Source organism: Thamnophis elegans, chromosome 14, assembly GCF_009769535.1.
Source record: "Thamnophis elegans isolate rThaEle1 chromosome 14, rThaEle1.pri, whole genome shotgun sequence".
In the NCBI taxonomy this organism is placed as follows: domain Eukaryota; kingdom Metazoa; phylum Chordata; class Lepidosauria; order Squamata; family Colubridae; genus Thamnophis; species Thamnophis elegans.
Window position 1 is genome coordinate 25,380,399 of NC_045554.1, and position 23,419 is coordinate 25,403,817.

At 46.6% G+C, this 23,419-nt stretch overlaps 1 protein-coding gene across 1 annotated transcript in view; it reads right to left on the minus strand.

The window, feature by feature from the left end:
* The window catches only part of GLG1 (golgi glycoprotein 1), an 89,993-nt gene that overhangs the window by 51,474 nt on the left and 15,100 nt on the right, over positions 1-23,419 (minus strand). The gene's annotated exons all lie outside the window — the stretch shown is intronic.

The following is a 23,419-nucleotide window of genomic DNA, read 5'->3' on the forward strand; positions in this document are numbered from 1 at the left end:
AGCAGGATTGTGCGAACAAAGCTTCAATCGTTCTTAAGATGGTGGAACACTTCACTTTTTTTTTCCTGGCCATCAGTCACAATTGCAATTACGAATTATCATTTTACAGGGAGGAGAAAAGCTCACAATGATGAGAGCATCACACCATCCGTTTTTGACCAGATCTAAGCAAAAGCCAAGAAGCCATCTCAATTCAACAAACACCTTAAGATGAATGGGATATTTTCCCCCAGATGTGACTGAAAGAAGGGAGTGGAATCAAGGAGATTCCACTGTACGCATACCCAGCCGAAGTAACGCAGAACAAGTTTTTCTCATGTGCCTTTGGCTTGTATTCCTTGTCTATTTGGGGTACCACTTCACTACCCTGAAATAGTTTTAACCCTGAAATATTTTTAACCCTGTTTAAAAACGTGTAACTATGTTTGCTTACATTTACCCCTTGATATATCCTTCATTTTTCTCACATGCACTACTTTTTTTTTCCTTTACTCAACGAAGCACATTCCCGGGCAAAGGACTCCCTAAAAGGCTTATAAATTTAATGCTGGATTACAACCTCCATCAATTCCCTGTCAACAAGGGACAAGGACTGCAACTGCAGCTGTAGTTGAAACCTCTGGAGGGCATCATACCAGAGGTGGGCATTCAGCAGGTTCAGACCAGTTCTGGAGAACCGGTAGCAGAAATTTTGAATAGTTCAGAAAACCAGTAAATACCACCTCTGGCTGGCCCTGCCCTCATCTATTCTCTGCCTCCCTCCGGAGTCCGAGCTGATCGGGAGGGGATGCGGATTATGCAGTATCCTTCCCCTGGAATGGGGTGGGAATGGAGACTCTCTAACCCTGACTCTCAGGCCTCCCCCTTTTCCTATTATTTATCTATTAAATTTATTGGCTGCCCAACTTACCATAGGGTAAATCTGGGCAGCTTACAGTTACAAAATACAGTTAAAACAGAAAAAAATAAAACCAGACATTAAAACCAAGGACACACAGGGAGGGTGGGGGCCAAATGTGGGGGGAGATGGGATCTGTTATTACTCAATCAACCACCTCCACTGTTCCCCCACTGGTGCCCCAAGCCAGCTGGCACAGTCAAGTCTTATGGAAAGATAGGAGGGTTGGGGCCAACCCCACATCAAAGTGTTGGAGGGGGGTGTTCCAGAGGGCAGGAGCCACAGCAGAGAAGGCCTTCCTCCTAGATCCTTTGGGCTGACAGAACCTGAGCATGCCTCCTCTGCCAGCAAGAGTGGTATGGGCCATTCCCAGTGGGGAGAAGGTCCCTCACGTAATCTAAACCCACGTCATGAAGGGCTTTGAAGGTGGTCACCAATACCTTGAATTGCACCCAGAAGCAGACAGGTAACCAATGAAGTCACGGAGCAGTGGTATTACAGGCGCCGTTCCAGAGGACCTCAAAAATACCCGAGCTGTCTTATTCTGTACTAGCTGTAGCTTCACAATGCTCTGCAAGGGTAGCCGCATGTACAGCACATTACAGTTCCTCCACCGTGAGATGACCAGGGCCTGAACGACTGAGCACAGGCCATGTCCAATCAGCAGGGTCAGCAATTTGGAATTGTGGGGGATCAATCCAAAACGTCTCCAGGAAATCCAGTTTAAGGGTATACAGGTATGACCACAATTGAACCCAAAAACGTATGTGGCTAAGCAAGACAGTTAAGTGAATTTGCCCCATCTTACGGCCTTTCTTGCCACAGTTGTTAAGTGAATCACTGCAGTTGATAAGCTGGTAACACGGTTGTTAAGTGAATCTGCCTTTCCCAATGACTTTGCTTGTCAGAAGGTCGCAAAAGGGGATCATGTGACACCCCCCCAAGGATACTTCAGCATTATAAATGTGAATCGGTTGTCAAATAGCTGAATTTTGTTCACATGACCATGAGGATACTGCAAACAGTTGTAAGCGTGAAAAACAGTCTTAAGTCACTTTTTTCAGTGATGTTCTAACTTTGAACAGTCACTGTATGAAGTGTTGTAAGTCGAGGACTCGCTGCACAGGTTTTAGAGCAAAAATTCAGAATATTTCAGGCTTCTTACAAGCCAGGCATTTGCTACCATTTTATCCAGACAGCTTGGAAGGAAGGAAGGAAGGAAGGAAGGAAGGAAGGAAGGAAGGAAGGAAGGAAGGAAGGAAGGAAGGAAGGAAGGAAGTAGGAAATGAAGAAACCATCCTATGTCAGAGGAAGCTTGAAGTTTCACATGGGAGCCAGTTTGGTCTAATGGTTAGAGCACCAGGCTAGAAAATACGAGATCACAACTTGGGTACGAAAGTCAGGTAGATGACTTTGACCCAGACGCTCTCTCAGCCCAACCCACCTCACAGGAGTTTTTTTGGGGGGAGGGGGGGATAGGAGGAGGAAAAATAATAAAGGAGGGATAAAAATAAAGATAATGTTCACAACATATTGTAAACAAAATACAAGGTGATTGTTTTTAGTTTAATGCACACAGTTGGGATCAGCCTATTTTCCTTATTTTAACCAGGGAACAAGCTCCATTTACAAACTACATCAACAGAAAGTATTCAAAACAAAAGCACACAACTTTTTCTGTCCTTTGGATGCCCAAAATCTAAGAACCACAATCCAAGAAATAAGTCTCGGACCATGATGGCAAAACTATGGCACGTGGAGCCATTTCTGCAGGAACACGAGCCGTCGCCCTGGTCAGTTCCACTGCACACGTATACCTGCATCCCGCTGGCCAGCTGATTTTGGGGTCTCTGGTGGGAGTAGCGCATGCATATGCAAGGGGGGGGTTGTGTGCGCATGCACGGCAGGTGGAGGGGATGGGCCTCCCCAGGCTCTGTTTTGGGTTCCAGGAGGCTTCAGGGAAGCCTGCTAGCACCAAAAGGAGAAGGGGCTCTCACACGCATGCATGAGTGTTGGTATGCGCACTATCACACGCACGTTTTTGGCACCCAAGGGAAAAAAGGTTCGCCATCACTGGCCTAGGACAAGAACTATTTAAATGTGAGTGCTATCCGGACTTATATTTAATCGTTTCACTTTCCAGTTAAACTTTAATTTAAACTTTAAATTTTAATTTGTTAACCGTTTGTATATCTTAGCATTCATATAGTTGCTCTATGACCTCTGCTCTGGGACAATGGCCATAATTCTAGAGAAAAGAGAAATGCAAGGTTCCATTTCATTTTACTTTTCTAAGGCCAGATTAGGGAGTGAGGTAAGGCATACTTTATATAGTCTTTCAATAAAATCCACATCCCAGCAAACAGGATGTGATATTTATAAAAGCAAAGTAGTTCACTTCTCCACAAACAATTTTGCCACCACTTATTAAATATAGTTTGAGAGTCAAAGAAAGTGCAGTTCTAAATTTTGACAGACCCACTGAAGGATATCTCTCTTCTTGGCACAAGGCAAGCCCCTCCCTCCCTCCCATTTTTTGTGAATAAGTGTGCAGCCCCATCCTTCAAAGACTAACCAGCTATGATTTTATATCAGCATAATGCTATTTATGCAACAATTGTAAAGCTCATCTAGCAAAAGCTTATAATTAAGGTAACAGTAAATCAATTACCCATAATTTAGCTCTTGGTTCTTGCTTCAAAGACTAAGTGCAGGTTATGGAGGAATATATTCAGAATTTTTACTCACTCACAGTAGCAATTAGACGCTTCAGCCACCAAGCACCTAGAAATTAACTAGCCTTACTAACTTGTCTATACATGTTTAGTTTTTAAAAAAAAGACTCTTCCTGGGTTCTTGTGGCGCCTTGCTAAATTTGTACTTCAAAAAGAACATGACAACCAAGTTTTTATAGCCACCAGGAAAGTCATTCAATCTGGATTGCACAGATTATGAACTCTTCCTTTAGGATGTCACCTTAATATTGACTTAAGCTAACAAGCAGGTTAGCTCTCTCACTCAACAGTGAGACGCTGGCGAGGTGAGCACAGCAGCACCTGCATTTTCTGCATCGCATGTGAGAAGAACGCATCTTCCTTCCACTGTCCTTACCACTTTCTATAGAGGGATGATTGAAAGCATCCTGTCATATGGTATTATTGGGTGGTTTGGAGGTTTTAACTCCTTCAGGCAGGAAGGCTGTGCAGAGAGTGGTGAGGACGGCAGAAAAGAGTATTGGAAGTTCACTTCCTTCTATCCAGAACATGACATTGTTCCATTAGTATCACCCTTCTGAACTCTCAACTCTCCTCTTTCCGCTATGTATTCAAAATGGACAATGGTTTGTGTGTGTGTGTGTGTGTGTGTGTATTTCTTTTAAGAGCAGGCAATATAATTTCATTAGTAACGTGTGCCAAGTGTGCTCATAGTAAAAAAATGACAATAAAGGTTATCTTATCTAACTTACAGGCTGCTAAATTAGCCCACATCACTGATACACATTTCGAACTGCAGACCAAACTGGCTTCCAACAGCAATCTAGGAAAATGATGTCCTAGGTAACAATAATGAAAAGCTCTGAACTATAAATTTGATTGTGCTGCTGCAGCAGCCTTGAACTACAATAAAAATTGGCTTCTCTTCATAAGAAGGATCTGTGAAGGATGTCTCTAGAACAGCCAATCTGCTTCCTGAAATTGCCACCACTTCCAGAGTATCCAAAGCTAGTAATTTAGGTCACTTTTTAGTAGGCTGTAATAATAGGTTTCAGGGCTTTCTAAAATGGTTAAAGATGGAGGAATCTCCTTCCAGATACTCAGAAAAGCAAGACTTGCTGAAACCATAAAAGCTAATTTCATGTCTAACTTCAGAAAAAGAAGTTGCCATGGCTGAACTGATATCCTGCAGCAAATAAAGTATTTAATTTCATTTATTTTACAATATTTATTGCCCACTCTAATCCTAGCCGATCTGGGCAGGGTGAAACACTATCCAAAAATGGGAAAGCGTCACACTCAAAATGGTTGATAGATAGAATGTTGGTGTTACCTGAACGTGTCTTTTAAGAGGAAGGGAGGGAGTGGTCATGTATGGGTATTCTCAAAGCCTGATTGGTCCAAAGACTGAGAGCAAACACTTAAATACTGGTGCCTTCCAATCCTGCCCCAGTTTCCTCAAAGGCGAACAGTAGAACTGAAACAACAAAACAACAAGAACAAACCCTCCCCCACTGGGAACCACCCGAGTCCTCCCCTTGGCCCCAACACGGAAACCTCAGGGTGGGTCGTGACCACTCCCTCCCTTCCTCTTAAAAGACACGTTCAGGTAAGACCAACATTCTTTTTCCAGAGGAAGAGAGGGAGTGGTCACATGTGGGACATACCCAAGCTACTAGTCCCAGGGAGGGAGAACAAAAGACCCCTAAGGCTCAAGGGGAGCATCAGCCGCCACCCTCTGCAGGACCCTCCGACCAAAGGATGCGTCCGCCAAAACAAAGGCATCCAGGTGATAATGTCGGATGAATGGCATCGGAGAAGCCCAAGTGGCCGCCCGACAAATGTCCTCAAAGGGAGCTCTTGTGGCCCACGCCGCCGTGGTCGCAGCACTCCTAGTAGAGTGGGCTGTAATGCCCAACGAGGTCAGATGACCAGCCGCTCCATAGGCCTCCGCAATGGCCTGACGCAGCCAACGGCCAATGGTGGCCAAGGACACCCTAGATCCTAACGTACCCCGCTGGAACGAAACAAACAAGGCCTCCGACCTACGGACCCCCTCGGTCCGCCAGAGATAGATCCACAGCGCGCGGCACACATCCAACCGATGCCAGAGCCTCTCCCTATATTGGACGGGCCCGGGCAAAAGTCAGACAGGAAGATCTCCTGAGCCCTATGAAAAGGAGTATTCATCTTTGGGAAGAAGGTAGGATCAAGGCAAAGCACCACCTTGTCCTGGTGAAAATGGCAAAGGTCGTCCCTGGAAGACAGAGCGCCCAGTTCTGAAATACGCCTGGCGGAGGTGACCGCCACCAGGAAAGCCACCTTCAGAGACAAGAACCATAGATGAACAGACCGGAGAGGTTCGAATGGGGCCCCCGTCAAAGCCCTGAGAACCAGGGGAAGATCCCACATGGGAAACCTGTGGACGGGGGGAGGCCTAAGGTTAGCTGCCGCCTTCAGAAAACGTTTGATCAGCGGAACATGAGAGAGAAAGGGCGTTGGTACTTACCTGATACGCCTCTTCTCATAGTGGGGGGAGGAGTATCCAGGATGGGTTTGACCTTATCCTCTCGTGATTGGTTTGAGTCAGATAAGCTCTTTGGGCTCCGCCCCCTGGCAGTGAGCATGCCCAGTTTTATGACGAAGAACTCTCTCCGACTCGTTGCATCATTCACTCCAGACTCTTGATTCAGTTTTTTTGCTTTTATTGTCTTCAACATCAATAATTAAATAACAATATAAACAATGAACATAACACTTAGTTGTACAAACATAGTCAGGGAGGGACTGGATACTCCTCCCCCCACTATGAGAAGAGGCGTATCAGGTAAGTACCAACGCCCTTTCTCCATAGTGAGGGGGGAGGAGTATCCAGGATGGGACGTACCAAAGCCTGCACGTCCCTAGGGAGGGAGATCCCTGAGGCCATATGTCCCCCACTCAGGCCTGTTGAGGCACGGGTCCTGCCCTGTGAACCGCCTGCAACACCCTGCGGCCGAACGAGGCCTCTGCCGAGGCAAAGGAGTCCAACTTATAGTTCCTAACAAAGGGAGAGGGGGAAGCCCACGTGGCTGCCCTGCAGATTTCGGCCAGGGATGCTTGTGTGGCCCAGGCCGTGGATGTGGCAGCACTCCGTGTGGAGTGGGCTGTGATATGATTTGGTGTCTGTAACCCCTGCGATTGGTAAGCAGTGGCAATGCAGGTTCGCAACCACCTGCCGATAGTGGTGGAAGTTACCTTATTACCCAGGGATCCTGGTTGGAAGGAGACAAACAGGGCTTCGGATTTCCTGTTTGGCCTGGTTCTCCTGAGGTAAATCCTCAGAGCCCTCCTTACGTCCAGAGTGTGCCACTTCCTCTCCAATGGGTGAGAAGGGTCTGGACAGAAGTTGGGCAAAATCAGTTCCTGGGCCCGATGGAAGCAGGAGCACACCTTGGGAATGAAGGATGGATCCAGCCGTAACACCACCCTATCTTGGTGAAAGACACAGAGATCCTCCCTGGTGGACAGCGCCTGCAGTTCGGATATCCGCCTGGCGGAAGTGATGGCCACCAGGAAAGCCACCTTCAGGGTCAGGAACTTAAGGGAAACTGTTTGTAATGGCTCAAATGGGGCGCCCGTTAGAGCGTCCAATACCCTGTGTAAATCCCAGGAAGGGTACCTGTGTACCGTAGGTGGTCTGAGGTTGGAGGCCCCCTTAAGGAATTGCCTGACCATGGGGTGGTGCGTCAGGCTCCGGTTTCTGCCACACAGGAGAACTGATGAGATGGCTGAGACCTGTCTCCTAATTGTGTTAGGAGCTAACCCTCTATCCAGGCCCGCCTGGAGGAAGTCCAGAACCTGAGGCACCGTAGCCTGGATGGGGTTGAACCCCCGGGAGTTGCACCAAGAGTCAAAGGCCCGCCAAGTGGAGCCATAGATGCGCTCTGTGGAGGGCCTGCGGGCGGCCTGGATAGTCCTTATCACCCTGGGGGAGAAGAGGTCTTTCCTCAGGATGCTCCGCTCAACCGCCAAGCGGTCAACTGGAGCCATTGAGGATCCGGGTGCTCCAGCGCCCCCTGGCTGAGGGAGATCCTCTCCTGGGGAATTCTCCAGGGCCTCTCCACTGACAGAGACTGGAGATCTGCAAACCAAGGCCTCCGGGGCCAATGAGGAGCCAACAGAACCACTTCCGCCCCCTCCTGAAGGATCTTCCGTATGACCCTGGGAATCAGGGGCAAGGGAGGAAAGGCATACAAAAGACCCCTGGGCCATGAGCTCCGCAGAGCGTCCGTCCCTTCCGCCCCCCGTGTCCAGTACCTGGAGAAGAACCTCGGGAGCTGAGTGTTGAGGGGAGTGGCGAACAGATCGACTTCCGGGCGCCCGAAGCGCTCGGCCACCTCCTCGAATATCGCAGGCTGTAGCCTCCACTCTGAGTTGTCCACCTCGGCCCGGCTGAGCCAGTCGGCCCTGGTGTTGTCCACCCCCGCTATGTGTTCTGCCCTCAAAGACCGGAGGTTCCTTTCGGCCCACTGACCCAGACGTTTGGCCTCCTTCATGAGGGCCCTTGATCTTGTCCCCCCCTGTCTGTTTATGTGAGCCTTGGTGGTGATATTGTCTGTGAGGACTAATATGTGCTGGCCCCTGACCGAATTCTGGAACCGTAACAGAGCCAGGCGGACCGCCCTGAGCTCCAACCAGTTTATGTTGTGAGTCCCTTCCGCCTGAGTCCACTCTCCTTGCGCCATCTGAGCCAGCAGATGGGCACCCCACCCACTCAGACTGGCATCCGTCGTTACCGTCAAGCGGTCTGGTGTCCAGAAGGTTTCGCCCTTTGTGATCGCTGGGGATGTCCACCAAGCCAGGGAGCGGGAGACGTCTAGCGGGAGAAGTACCTTGGTCTGCGAACAGCTCGTGCGTCTTCGCTGGAACGGCAAGAGGAACCATTGGAGATCTCTGGTGTGGAGGCGAGCCCACGGGACGATGCCAATGGCGGAGACCATGGTGCCTAGTAGTTTAGACAGAGTGGCTAGGGACACCTTGCGCTTCCTGGCTATCGAGGAGGCTAGCTGTCTAAGCGCTATCTGTCTGTCGGGTGACAGGAAGACCATGCCCGCCTGGGTGTCTATTCTGGCTCCTAGGTGAATCAGACTAGTAGAGGGGTGGAGGTGACTCTTGGCTAGGTTCACTGTAAACCCATGGTCCCTCAGGACTGTCATGGTGATGTCTAGGTCTTGCAGAGCGCCCCTAAAGGAAGATGACTGCAGGAGCAGATCATCCAGGTAACATTGGATGCGCACCGGGACCTGTCTCAGGTGCGCTGCCAGCGCTGCCATTACCTTTGTGAATACCCTCGGGGCCGAAGACAGCCCGAAGGGGAGGGCCCGGTACTGATAGTGGTGACCCATGTAGCAGAACCTGAGATACCTACGGTGATCCTGGGCAATGGGGATGTGCAGATAGGCCTCAGTGAGGTCTATGGAAGTGAGAAAGTCTCCTTGTCTAACCCCCTCCAAGATAGAGTGTAGGGAGTGCATCTTGAACCTCCTATAGCGAATGGAACGGTTCAGGCGTTTCAAGTCAAGGATCGCTCTCCAGCCCCCAGAGGCCTTGGGGATGACAAACAGGATGGAATAGTGCCCCTGACCCTGTTGCTCTGGAGGCACTGGCTGGATCGCCCGGATCTCCAACAGGTGTTGGATGGCTTCCTGCATCAGCAGCCTCCGGGTCGGGTTCTTAGAAACCTGACATATCCGGAAGAAGCTCGGGGGACTGGAAAGAAATTCGAGTGAAAGGCCATGCCTGATGGTCTTCTGCACCCATCTGTCAGAGGAGGTGAGGTCCCAGCGGTCAGCGAAGTGCGCTAGGCACCCCCCAATGGGGAGAGTGCTGGACCTAGCTTTAATATTTGCGGAAGGAGCGCCCCCCTCCGCCTCCTCCGCCCCCTCGAAAGGGCCGCTTCTGTTGCCTGCCTCTTTGCTGTCTGTCTGGGTACCTCTGTCTAGCAGGGAATCCCCCTTGATACTGCCTGCCTCCTGAGAAACCTGCCTCTGACCCCCTAAGGAAGTCCTGACCCCGAAAGAAGGAACCAGAGTCCTGACCCCGGGAATAGGAGCGTCTGGGGTATGGAGTTGACCTGAAGCTGCCTTTCTTCTGGGCAGTGGCGAGGACCTTCCTCTTGTCCTTGTTCTCAACCAGGAACCGGTCCAGAGCCGAGCCAAAGAGGGAGTCCCCTGTGAAGGGGGCTGAAGCCAGGCGCCACTTGTGACGAACCTCCACCTGCCACTGTCGAAGCCACAGCAGCCTGCGTGATGCCACCGACGATGCGATCGCCCTGGAAGCAAATCTGGCTGCAGCCAGGGTGGCATCCGATGAGAACTGGATGGCCGCTGCCAGCCTGTTGATGTCCTGATGTGACCGGGCATCTGCTATGGGGGTGCGTTGCTGTAGCTCTTGCAGCCACAGCAAGGAAGATCTGATGATGAAAGAGGCTGTGGTGGATGCTTTCACAGCCCAGGCCGCTGCTAAATGGCCCCTCTGCAAGGTGAGGTCTGCCTTCTTGTCCTCCGCCTTCAAGGCATCCTCTGGCTCCCCAGGCATGTTGGTGGATGTATGAAGAGCCACGATTGGATCATCTATGGTGGGCTGTGCAAGTAGCTTAGCCAGCTCTTGGTCCACATTGAAGAACATCCTGTCTGAAGAGGAGGGTGATGGGCCCTTTGTAGGAGATGCCCATTGGCGCCTTATCAGGCCTAGGAAGGTCTTGGGCGTAGGAACAGTGTCTGCCTCGATGGCCTGCTCATCAAAGATGTTCTCTGCTGAGAGGCCCTGGCGTTGGGGTGTGGCCTCCGCTGCTCTGTTGCCTAGCTTGACCGTTGCCTTGGCCTTGAAGAGCAGGGACTCAAACAGTGAGGGCTGGAACAACCCAGTGAATGTGGGTTTAGGAGGAGGCATGCCTTCATCCTCTGATAGCTTGAGTTCTCTGATCTCGCCTTCCTCACTTTCATTGTCACTGTCCTCCTGGGATGAATCTGAGGAGCTGTGAATCTCTTCCTCCTGGGCCTCTGGGAATTCAGGGGCCCTGGGGGTGGGGGGGAGGGGGCCCCCCTGAGGCTGTGGCTGCTGGAATGCTGCAGCCATGTATTGCTGAAAAGCCTGCATCATTAATTCTTGGAAGTTGGGGGCTCCTGTGGGAGGCGCTGGGTTGGGGCTGAAGCCCCCCTGAGCAGGGGGGGGGCTGCCCAAAAGGGGAAAGCCAGTAGGCAAGGCTGCCCCCACAGTAGGGGTGATAGGGGATTGCCACCCCTGAGTGGAGCCCCAAAGCCCCGAGGTGTCTATAGGGATCCTTGTTGGCAGAGCTGGATTCTCCCCTGAGCCTCCGCTGGATAAGGGAGTGCCTGAATTTTCCCCCCCTTTGCCTGGGGCGTTCTGATGGCTGGCTGCTTGGTTGCAAAGTCTCTCTAAAGCCTTATGCCTCCTCCGCTCGTATTTAGAGGGCTTGGGGGGCTTGTGACCCCTCCCTTCCTCTGGATCTGCCCTGGGGGAAAGGTGCTTGGTTTTGCATTTAGCCTTTCCTCTTCCCCCCCCCTCCTCGGGCAGTCTCTGGGGAAGCCACTGACCTGGGTGCTTGTTCTTCTGCCCCTCCGGTGGGGCTGCAGTCCCTGCTTGCAACTGCCTGGGATTCTCCTTCCTGGTAGTTGCTGGGCGCCGCCATTTTGGACCACGTGGGTCCTCCCGGCTTCAAAATGGCGCCGACCGGCTTGCAAAGGGGCGCGAAATTTAAAAGTGCCTGAAGCGAGGCTTGAGCTCCTGAGAGCTTGCCACGTGCGCTCCCAGCCGGATTCTCTTCCTCCTGCCTCTCCTCCGATGCCGCTGTGGCCAAGAACAGCTTCTTCGGCTTCCTCACGATCCTCTGGCCACGTGGAGGCAGCACGGGCGCTCCAGGGCGTTTGAAAGCCCTGGTTCGTCGCTCAACCCTTGAGGGGAGCAACGGAGCGCTCCAGCGACTTACAAGCCTCAGCGGTTGGGGCTGCCTGCTAGAGGCTTGTGCCCGTCCTCCTGGTTAGGGCTGCCTGCTAGAGGCTTCTGCCCTTTCTCCTGCTGCCTGGTCAAGCTCCTCACTGAGAGACTTCGGATCTCCTCAGTGTCCAGGGCAGCCTGCCGCCCCAGGGGGGCTAGTGGCAGTTCCAATCTTGCAGGAGGAGGCTGTGTATGAAGCAGGGAGGCAAAACTCGACGGGTCCAAATGAATTTTCCTAGTAAATTCCTGGAGCTCTCGAATGAGCAACTTCTCATGAAGGTTTTGAGTCAGAAAACTGGGCATGCTCACTGCCAGGGGGCGGAGCCCAAAGAGCTTATCTGACTCAAACCAATCACGAGAGGATAAGGTCAAACCCATCCTGGATACTCCTCCCCCCTCACTATGGAGAAAAGAAGACCCCACACACCCCAAGACCGAAGACAAAGCCGCCACCTGGCCGCGCAATGTATTCAGTGAAAGCCCGTCATGAAGGCCCCTCTGCAGGAAGTCCAAGACGCTGGGAATAGTGGCCCTGTCGGGAGAAATGGCAACAGGAGAACACCACCGGACAGAGGCCGCCCAGGTGGAATTGTAAATGCAGGTCGTTGATGGACGCCAAGACCCCTCGATGGTACAATGACCCCAGAGGACAGGTTAGCCCCCCTTAGTAGCCGCTGTTTAAGAGCCAGGCAGTCAGATGGAGGCACTGAGGCTCCGGGTGAAGCAGGACCCCCTGCTGCAAAACCACCTCCTCCCGTGGAATCCTCCATGGCGGAGCCACCGACAGCTGGACTAGGTCTGTGAACCAAGGCCTCCTGGGCCAATAAGGGGCCACCACAATGACCAGCGCCTTCTCCGCTACCACCTTCCTGATGGGGATGGGAGGAAATGCATACAGAAGGCCTGAGGGCCACCTGCTCCTGAGGGCATACGTGCCCTCCGCAGACCTGGACTGGAAACGGGTGAAAACCGGGGAAGTTGTGAGTTCGCGGGCGAGGCGAACAGATCCACCAGAGGAGTGCCGAACCTCTGACAGATCCTCTGAAACAACGACGGATGGAGTTGCCACTCGCCATTGTCCAGAGTCACCCGACTCAGCCAATCCGCCTGGACGTTGGAGAGCCTGGAGATGTGTTCCGACACCAAGGACAACAGGTGTCTCTCCGCCCAGATGCCCAGTCTCAGAGCCTCTAGCCAGAGAGCCAGAGAGTGGGTCCCCCCCGACGATTGATGTGGGCCTTGGTGGCCACATTGTCCGTCAGGAGGAGCATGTGACACCCCTCCACTGAAGTCTGAAAGTGTCGCAGAGCCAGGCAGGCCGCCTTCAGCTCCAACCAATTTATGTTGTGGCAGAGATCCGAGGCCATCCACCTGCCCTGAGCCATCTGGGTACCCACCAGGACCCCCACCCCCACCCGAACAGACTCGTGTCCATGGTGACGGTCACCCTGTCCGGCTCCCAGAAACAGCAGCCCCGCTGAATGGCCGGGGAAAGCCACCACCCCAGCGAGACCTGGACCCCCACTGGGAGGCGGAGGGTCTGAAGAGAATTGCTCAATCGCCCCCTCTGAAAAGGGATGAGTTCCCACTGGAGAGGCCAAAGATGAAGTCTGGCCCATGGGACTATCCCAATGCAAGAAACCATCTTGTCCAACAACTGAGATAGAGTGAGGATCGAAACTAACCAACTTCTGCGAACGTTTTCTGCCAGTTGACGCAGGCTGCTCTGGCGCTCCTGGGACAGATGCACTACCCCCAACACGGAGTCTATGATCGTCCCCAGGTGAAGAATGTGTGTGGAAGGGGAAAGGTGGCTCTTGGGAAAGTTCACCAAGAAACCCAGGCTCTGAAGACTCTGGATGGTGAGCTGAAGGTCCGAAATGGCCTGAGGAAGAGACCCCCGCCTGAACCAAGACATCATCTAAATAGCATTGGAGCCGAACCGGAATAGAGCGCAGATGAGCCGCCAGGGCCGCCAGAACCTTCGTGAAGGCCTGGGGAGCCGAGGCCAGCCCGAAGGGAAGAGCCCTGTATTGGTAGTGACGGTTCCCATGTGAGAACCTCAAGAACCTGCGATGACCGGCCAGAATCCACTGAAGCCAAGAAGTCCCCCTTTCTGATGCCCTGCCCAATTAAACCAAATGAGAGATCAGATTGAAACAAATAGAAATCCTACCAGGAATATTCTCACAGTACTTGGACCAAGAAAGACTGAGAGGAAACTGGGCCAGGATTGGAAGGCATCAGTATTTAAGTGTTTGCTCTCAGTCTTTGGACCAATCAGGCTTTGAGAATACCCACACGTGACCACTCCCTCCCTTCCTCTGGAAAATAACAACAGATCCCACCTACCCCACTTCTCATCCTACTCCCGCTCTCTCCATCTTTTAGTTATAGTTGATGAGTTGCATTTTATAGTATATAAGAATAAAATACTATTGCATTTGTATAATTTTATTCTTTTTAACACTGCAAGCCACCCAGAGTCAACTCATGTGAGATGGACAGAAAACAAATTTAATAAATAAATATCAGCAACAAGTACAATATTAATCAGTACTTAAAAATCTTCTATGTATCAAAAGTGCCACTTTCGTAATCTAAAGGCCAATATCATCCTTTGCCCTATTTTTGAAATATCTCTCTGCAACTTTAACATGCATGGCCTTCAACTCCCATAATTCCACAACATGCTAGCTGGGCAACTGTGGAAAGTGAAGAAGGCCACATACCTTAAAATTACTGAGCTGGAAAATAAGGCCTTTGGAGTATAGGTCACCCTTACCACTAGAGAAAGCGTTTCACAAAAAGGAAGCCACATTGTTGGGGACTGTTGGGCTAATCCATGCTTCATGAACCTCACAAGAGGGGTGCATAATAGTAAGGAAGGAAAATATCTGACTGGAAAGCTGATCATTCTTGATTCAAAAATAGATGGAGACAGGGCCAGCCAGCGGTAGTATTTACCAGTTCTCCAAACTAGTCAAAATTTCCGCTACCAGTTCTCCAGAACTGGTTAGAACTTGCTGAATACCACCTCTGGTCCGTAGCCATAGTATTGAGACAATAATTATTCAGGTTATATATGAGTAACTTCAATCCGCTTTTTATCCAGAGGGATAACTGAAATTACCTTAAAATTCCATTCCAAAGACATGAAAGAGCTGATTTTTTTTGAAGTATATCAATAACTCCAATTTCAATCACTTGCATTGAGTTTTACCATTTTCTTAAAGCATTGTGGGGACGATGAACCCAGCGCCAGAATAAAATAAATCGTAATCATAATGTCTACACGCAGTCTGTGAATATGCTGATTAACTGAGCTGGTTTATCCTCTTGCAGGTGAATGAACAAGCACAGCACCACCAATTCGCGGTGAATACGGGATGTGAGGATAGAGTAGAGCCAAGTGACATTTACATAAATAGAAAGGTTGGGGAAAAGAGCAAGGAGGACTTCTTCCAGCAGCCCTGGAGAAACCAAGACCGAATGTCCATCATTGAATAGAACACTTTCACCACTGCAGACTGCAAAGGATCCCTTTCTGGGATTGTTTTAATGAAGTTCCTGTCACTTAAGCGCTCAAATTTGCAGTCTACTGAAATGATAATCTGGCCTCTTCTGAAGTTGCAAAGAGAAATGTTTCCTTTTCCTTGGACTCATAAATTCTCAACTGGGAAATAACTTGCGAAACTGAAAAAGAAAAGATCTCTATTTTGCAGAGTGAGAACAGTAAAACTGCACCCCCACAATGGACACCAAATACTTCATGTATGTTTTCACATGTGATTATCCTACACATTTTTTCAATGCATGTACAGACAGCCATGGTTAAGAGAAACATTTTCATGTTGTTTAAATAATGTTTTGGTGATTTGTTGAGGAAAGGCGTGTCAAAATAGATAAGCTTATTGCCACACATAAAAGCCGCTTTAGTGATTAAAGGGATAGTTTCCCTATCACTACAAGAGCCCGGTTGCTGCCTAATGATATGCCAAGCATGTATCTGCTTTGGTACCAAATAAAATTATTCTAGTATCACCTCAAAACATCTGAGCTAACAATTGCTGCATAATGTGCGCACCTACCTTCTGAAATTGAAATCTACATAAATCACAGAAAAATAATTAATATGCATTAAGGTTATATCAGGCAAGAAAAAACTTTCTTTTACTGAATGAATGATTAAGTAGAACCCTTCCGACAGTGACTTAAATCATTAACATTTGAGTTTTCCTGAGTAGGGCCTTAAACCAGGATCTAAATCCATTTTGTTTAACTTAAGTCTTCCTCCCCCAAGATAATGCCAAAATGCCAAACGCCAGCAAAGCCACCCTCGTCTGAAAAGTTGGAATTGGATGGGTTGGTTCTCTTTCTCACAAGGCACCTGATAAGGGTCAGCAGAGATGGAAGGGTGTGTGTGACTCACTCCCACAGATAGGCTTTGCAAATGCATATATTGGCCTTTGAGCCTTGATCCCACATGACTGTGGCCACTTTAAAGAAATGTCCTGGCAGGGAACAGATCTACTTGGCTGGTTGCAGCTCCCTTTGCCCAATGAAAAACTTGGGTCCCTGGTGCAGATTTCTCTAGCTCTGCAGTGAAGCCCTCCTCTCTGGCTTCACCCACCCCTCAGCCCTCTCAATCAGAAAGAGAAGAGAAGGACAGCCCAGTCTGGATGTACAGGTAGTCCCCAACCTACAGTAGTTCCCTTAGTGACAGTTCAAAGTTACAAGAGGACTGAAACAAGTGACTTATGAGTTTTCACACTTGTGACCATTGCAGCATCCCCATGGTCACGTGTTTTATATTTGAGTGCTTCACAAGTGACTCATATTCACGACGGTTACAGCGCCTCAGGGTCATGCGATCCCCTTTTGCAACCTCCTGACAAGCAAACACAATGGGAAATCCAGACTCACTTAAAGTTACTAACTTAACAACTTCAGTGGTTCACTTAACCACAAGGGCAAAGAAAGATAGTAAAATAATAATAATAATAATAATAATACAATCGAAGTAAAGAACAAAAATCCACTGAAGGCCCAACAGACGAAACAAGAATACAGAAAAGATGTGGTAAAATCAAGACAGAAGAGTTGGCAGAACAAAGCACTGCATGGCCAATTTCTGGAAAAAATAAAAGATAAAGTGAACAGTGAACAAACTTGGTTATGGTTAACAACAGGTACATTAAAGAAAGAAACAGAGTCACTAATCCTGGCTGCGCAAGAACAAGCTATCCGCACAAATGCCATTAAGGCCAAAATCAAAAAATCCTCTGATGATGCCAAATGCAGACTTTGCAAAGAAGCTGATGAAACTGTTGATCACATACTCAGCTGCTGTAAAAAAATCGCACAGACTGATTATGAATTGCGGCACAATTCAGTAGCACAAATGATCCATTGGAATTTGTGCAAAAATTATAATATTAAAACACCAACAAACTGGTGGGAACATCAGCCTGAAAAAGTCACCGAAAATCATATGGTCAAGATCTTGTGGGATTTCCGTATACAAACCGACAAAATACTGGCGCATAATACACCAGACATCACACTGGTTGAGAAAAATAAGGTCACAATCATAGACATCGCAATACCAGGTGATAGCAGGGTCGCCGAGAAGGAACATGAAAAAATCGCAAAATACCAGGACTTAAAAATTGAAATTCAACGACTATGGCACAAACCAGCAGTGGTGATTCCAGTGGTAATTGGCACACTGGGTGCTATTCCAAAAGCACTGGAATTACATTTAAAACAGTTAAAAATTGACAAGATCACCATCAGTCAAATGCAAAAAGCCGCACTGCTTGGATCTTGCACGCATATTACGAAAATACGTTACGACGTCCTAGGCCCCTGGGTGGGGCCCGACTAGTAACCAATGCCAAATCCGGCGAAACAATTGGCCGCTGTGATACAATTGCATAATAATACAATCAATAATACAATAATAATACAATAATACAATAATAATACAATAATACAATACAATCAAGGCCATAAATACCTGGGCAATACCAGTTATAAGATACACAGCTGGTATAGTTAACTGGACACAAGCTGATTTGGACCTTTTGGACCGAAAAACCAGGAAACTAATGACAATGCACTACAGTTTACATCCACATGGTGATACTGATAGATTGTACCTGCCCCGAAAATCAGGTGGCAGAGGATTATTACAAGTGAAGCAAACAGTTGAAGAAGAAAAACATGCACTGGCTGATTATTTAAAAGAAAGTCAAGAACATCTATTAATTGAAGTAAAGAACAAAAAACTACTGAAGGCCCAACAGACGAAACAAGAATACAGAAAAGATGTGATAAAATCAAGAATGGAGAGTTGGCAGAACAAAGCACTGCATGGCCAATTTCTGGAAAAAATAAAAGATAAAGTGGACAGTGAACAAACTTGGTTATGGTTAACAACAGGTACATTAAAGAAAGAAACAGAGTCACTAATCCTGGCTGCGCAAGAACAAGCTATCTGCACAAATGCCATCAAGGCCAAAATCGAAAAATCCTCTGATGATGACAAATGCAGACTTTGCAAAGAAGCTGATGAAACTGTTGATCACATACTCAGCTGCTGTAAAAAAATCGTGCAGACTGATTATAAATTATAATATTAAAACAGCAACAAACTGGTGGGAACATCAGCCTGAAAAAGTCACTGAAAATCAGATGGTCAAGATCTTGTGGGATTTCCGTATACAAACGGACAAAATACTGGCGCATAATACACCAGACATCACACTGGTTGAGAAAAATAAGGTCACAATCACAGACATTGCAATACCAGGTGATAGCAGGGTCGCCAAGAAGGAACCTGAAAAAATCGGAAAATACCAGGACTTAAAAATCGAAATTCAACTACTATGGCACAAACCAGCAGTGGTAATTCCAGTGGTAATTGGCACACTGGGTGCTATTCCAAAAGCACTGGAATTACATTTAAAACAGTTAAAAATTGACAAAATCACCATCAGTCAAATGCAAAAAGCCGCACTGCTTGGATCTGCACGGATATTACGAAAATACATTACGACGTCCTAGGCCCCTGGGTGGGGCCCGATTAGTAATCAATGCCAAATCCAGCGAAACAACTGGCCGCTGTGATACTATTCTGTTGTTGCGATAATAATAATAATGTTACCTTAACAGTTCCTAGGTCCCTGGTTAGGACTCAAGCTGTTGAGCTACCAACCAGCCCCAAAGGCTGTGAATCTCACTAAAGATTAACATCATCATCATCATCGTAATAATAATAATAATAATAATAATAATAAGCCAATTACACACAACATAAATTTTAGGCTTAATTGTGGCTATAAGTTGAGGACTACCTGTATATAAAGACCAGCATTTGATCTGCCCTCTTCTCCTGGGCTTGGAAACATTTCTTTTTTTCTTTCTTTTCCCTCCAGTTCCCTTTTCTTTCTTCTCTTGCCTTTGAGACCAGGAGCTCTCTTGTTTTACTCGAGCTGCTCTGGGAGAAAATAGTTGCCTGACTATCAAGATAGAAACTTACTGAAATTGCAACACTCTGGTATTTAACACTGTTACTTCAGTATATCTTCCCCAGGTAATTGATCCGTATTTACTTTAATACTTATGTATTCAATACCTCAGCAAGATAAACTGAAGTAACAATTTACTGTCACATGAAGGCTAATTACTGACTTGCATTACCTTTTTATTTGTTTGTTTAAATACAGAAGCCATTTTTCTGGAAATTTTGAAGGAAATGAAAAATCAAATGGTGGGGAAATTAAATGCATGGGAGTCAGTTTTTAAAAACCCTTACTTTATTTATAAAATAAGCAGGCTTGCTTAAAATTAAAAGGGTTAGTTTAATTCAAAAAAGCTATAAATCTGCTGATAGAATTTATATGATAATGAATTGTAAGGAAAAGAACATTTTCTTTTTGCCTTTCCAAAGAAACATGCAATCAAAATGTTATCAAGGAAAAGCAAAAGAAACCGTGAACACTGTAAGTTATATATTTTTAGTTTTGTTCCCCATTTTGTCAAACGGACAGGAAGTAAGCTGACAAATGAAGGGGAAGAAAGCTCAGAATACAACTGTTGAGACATGAGGCATTAACTGAATCTGAAACACTATCACTTTCAGCAGTTTTTGTTTCTTTTTTTTTTTTTTTTAAACTTGTTATCATTCATAGACTTCTAAAAACTGGTTTCCTAGGCCGAGGCGAGAATATAAATACTTATATCAAAACCAATGTCTTAACAATTTTGTGTAAAAAGAAATATTACAGGCCATTTCTTTCTTCTGTTTTTTGGTAGAACTTCCCTCCCACCCAAAAAAAGCCACAGGGGGAAAAACAAACAACAGAACACCAATGTTAGAAGGCACCACTGAGGCCACGAAGTCCAATCCTTTGTTCAGGCAGGAACCACATCAAAGCTTCCCCCATGGATGACTGTCCGGCCTCTGTCTAAATATGGCCAGCAAAAGATGGTCAACCACTTCTCTGGCTAAGAGGCATTTTGTGCTTCTGTCTAGAGCTTTTCATCCCAGCCCAGTTTCGGCATCTGGTTCTCTGGCAGCAGGCACTGGGCGAATAGTTAATGCCCAAATAATAGGCATTTACAGCCTCTCTCCTGTAAATTATTTCAGTTCTATCCCACCATCATTTGCAATGTTTTTTCTTTTTATATTGTTTGTTTGCCATATTTAAGAATCACCCTATACATTACATTATTTGGATGCAATGTTTTTTCTAAACTGTTTACTGGAAATTATTAACATTCTGATGGTTAGATAACATAGACCCTTTAACAATAAAGAGAAAACGTGTATGCTAATATTAACTATGATTTCGCATTTAAAGGTAAGCCATCAGTTGCAATTCAACTTAGCTACATAATCTAGGCCTATTATTGATCACCACTGTATTAATCATTTATCTGCAGAAAGTAAGAACAGACAACTTTCTTCCCATATATTACAAAACTATTTTTCTGCATGATTTCCCAGGGGACAATTACTGTTTCTTCTTGGGGTTCTGAATATCTGTTTGCAAGTACAATTTCCCCCCACCAAATAGGTCTCCATTTTTCTGAAGGATTTTCATTTGGTTCCTTCATACAAATGAAGTGAGCCCATAGCAAGGCTCCTTTTGGAAAATATCCAGGAATTCAAGTTATCTAAACTGCTAGAAAGAGAACCAGATCACCAAAAGCCTCTCATCCTCTTGCAGCAATTACAATGTCTTCTTAGTTGGTTCACAATTGTTTTCTTCCATTTAAGACTGAAAATCCAAGAAAGCCACCTTGTCTAGTCCAAGATGTTTAGTTATAACAAAGGAACATTATTCAGAGGTTCTTCCCAGGTTTGCCCCCCCCCAAAACTGGGCTCTTCTTGGTGTTGAAGGCGATAAGTCACCAGGCACAAAGTGTGATACAGAATTATACTTTTATTTTGGGTCCAAGATATAAGGACCGCGGTTTCAAAAGCTAAGCAAGGGCCCAGATTAGGATCTTACAGCAGTTTTTATAGTCAAGGGATGGTGGCATTCAACCCTTTGCCCTTCCCCTAATAATGCATGCATAACAGATAATATTGATTGGTTATTTGGGCTTCAGCCCCCCTAAACCCTTACACTCATTATGTTAAATAGCTAAATGTAGTGTCACCTGTTTTTCACCCCAGGTCACAGGTATCTTGCAAAGTGTGCCACCTCTAGGTGGGTTTTGGGGTTTTTCTTATAAGCGAGCTATTCTTGTTCCTAATATCCTGGCTAGTGGTTTTAAGGTGCTAACTGCTGTCTCGCTGTTAATGTGCAGCCCTCCCCCTTCCTATTGCAGAGCAGAATAAAAGAACAGTTTTATCTGAGGCAGCCCCCTGCGACCCCCCCTCCCTCTTCAGTAAGAGAGATAGGAAAGGAGCAAAGCTCTTAATTGTCAAGGCAAAGAAATGAAGACAAGAGCAAATGTTTTATCAGAATTAATATTCCTCACTCTCATGTCCATTCCATCCATACCTGCGTCCTAACTCCTCTGATCCCAAGGGCCTCATCTGTGCATACATTCCATCATTTGATCCTTCAGGTATTACCTTTCCAAGAGTATCATATTTGCACAAATCACAGTAACTTTAGATAGGCTTTTGTTTTTTTAAAGAAAGTACCTTATTGCCCTTTTAAAAAGTGTAATCATACTGGTTTTCATAAATATACAGATGAGATTTGGAGATTAGTTTCCCCCCCTTTGTTTTACTTGCATCCTATTGTGAGCCAATAACTTTGTAACCGAGTGGTATGTAAATTGCATAAACGAACAGAAAAAGCGACATTAAAAATGCAATTCAATTTCATCAAACCAAACTTTAGTGTGGAGAAACATTGAAGGGGTAGAAAGATAGTCCGATCTGTATCTGTAGCAGGAAGGCAGGGTTCGGTTATAACTTCAGTGGCTTTGGTTTTCCCTTCCTTCTCTCTTGCCTTGTGATTTACCAGAATGTAGTCAGCTGAAGCAGTTTATTCTTTATTATTGCAAGCCATATCAAAAATGTGTCAAAAATTTCACAGCTATGATAGCTTTTTAATCTTTCAATAGTCCTGAGAAACACAACTTGCTTCATAAAACAAGCCAAAATGTTGTGAATGTGAAGAAATATTAATTTCAATTGTAATTGGTAAGCCTGTTTGGATAGTTGCTGCAGTACACCAGAGGTCTTTGTGCATAATTAAACCACAAAGAAGTCTTGCAAGGCAACTGATGCCAAGTCCACAAGCACAAACTGCTGAGAAGATTTGGGGAAGGGGAACTAACCTGACAGCTCCCAGTACTTTCAGACAGCCTGGCCTAAATTGTCAATCCTTGGGGACCAGTAATAGCTTGTAAAAAAGGCAACAATGGCTTGATTAATATGGGTTACAGTGTTGAAATCTTTTCAAACAAAAACATATAATTTAAGCAGACTGATCCATTTAAAAATATGAATTGAACCACATTTTAGTTCAAATGCATGAAAAATGTCACAAGCTGGCTTGAAATATAAAGTTATTCTGCCTAAACAGACACATCCTCAGTTATGCTCAGTCTAACAACTTGTACAGCCCAAACTGACTTTTATCAAAAGGAATTTGTATATTTTTAATGTAAAACTGACCAAAACCAGAAGATTTGGGATTAGAATTTCCTAATCTTTAGCCAGTACTGAAGACCATCTGGTTCTGAGATTTTTTACAAGTCCCGTAGACTTAATCAGCAGGATATAAAACTAATTCAAAATCATTATAACCTGCCTTATCTCTTAAAATCCAAAGCAAAATCCAATAGTACAAAAACAAATACAAAAAAACAATATAAAGAATAAAACTTCCTGCCAAAATAACAGGGAAGGTAAATAATAGAATGATATCAGAGGTTCCCAGGAGCATGCAAGTATAATAAGTCCAATGAGTTGGCCAGATCAATAATCTGCAGCAGAGATCTCCAACCCCCAGTCAATGGACCTACATTGGGCCGTAGCATGCCAGAAACCGGTCCGTGCAAACAAGCAAAGCCCAATCCGTGGGATGCTGGCAGCACATGAAACCACGCCTCCTCTGGTCTGTGGAAAAGCCTCTCTCCATGGAATCGGTTCCCTGGGGCCCAAAGATTGGGGCCCACAGATCTACAGGACAAAACAGATTTCTCTACCTATTTTCAGCATTCTCTTTTTGATTGAATAAGTACATGTGTAGTTCTCTTCAGCCTTCAGTCCCTCTACAAACAACACTGTTGCTGATATGTACTAAATATTGTCCATTTCATTTTCAATCAA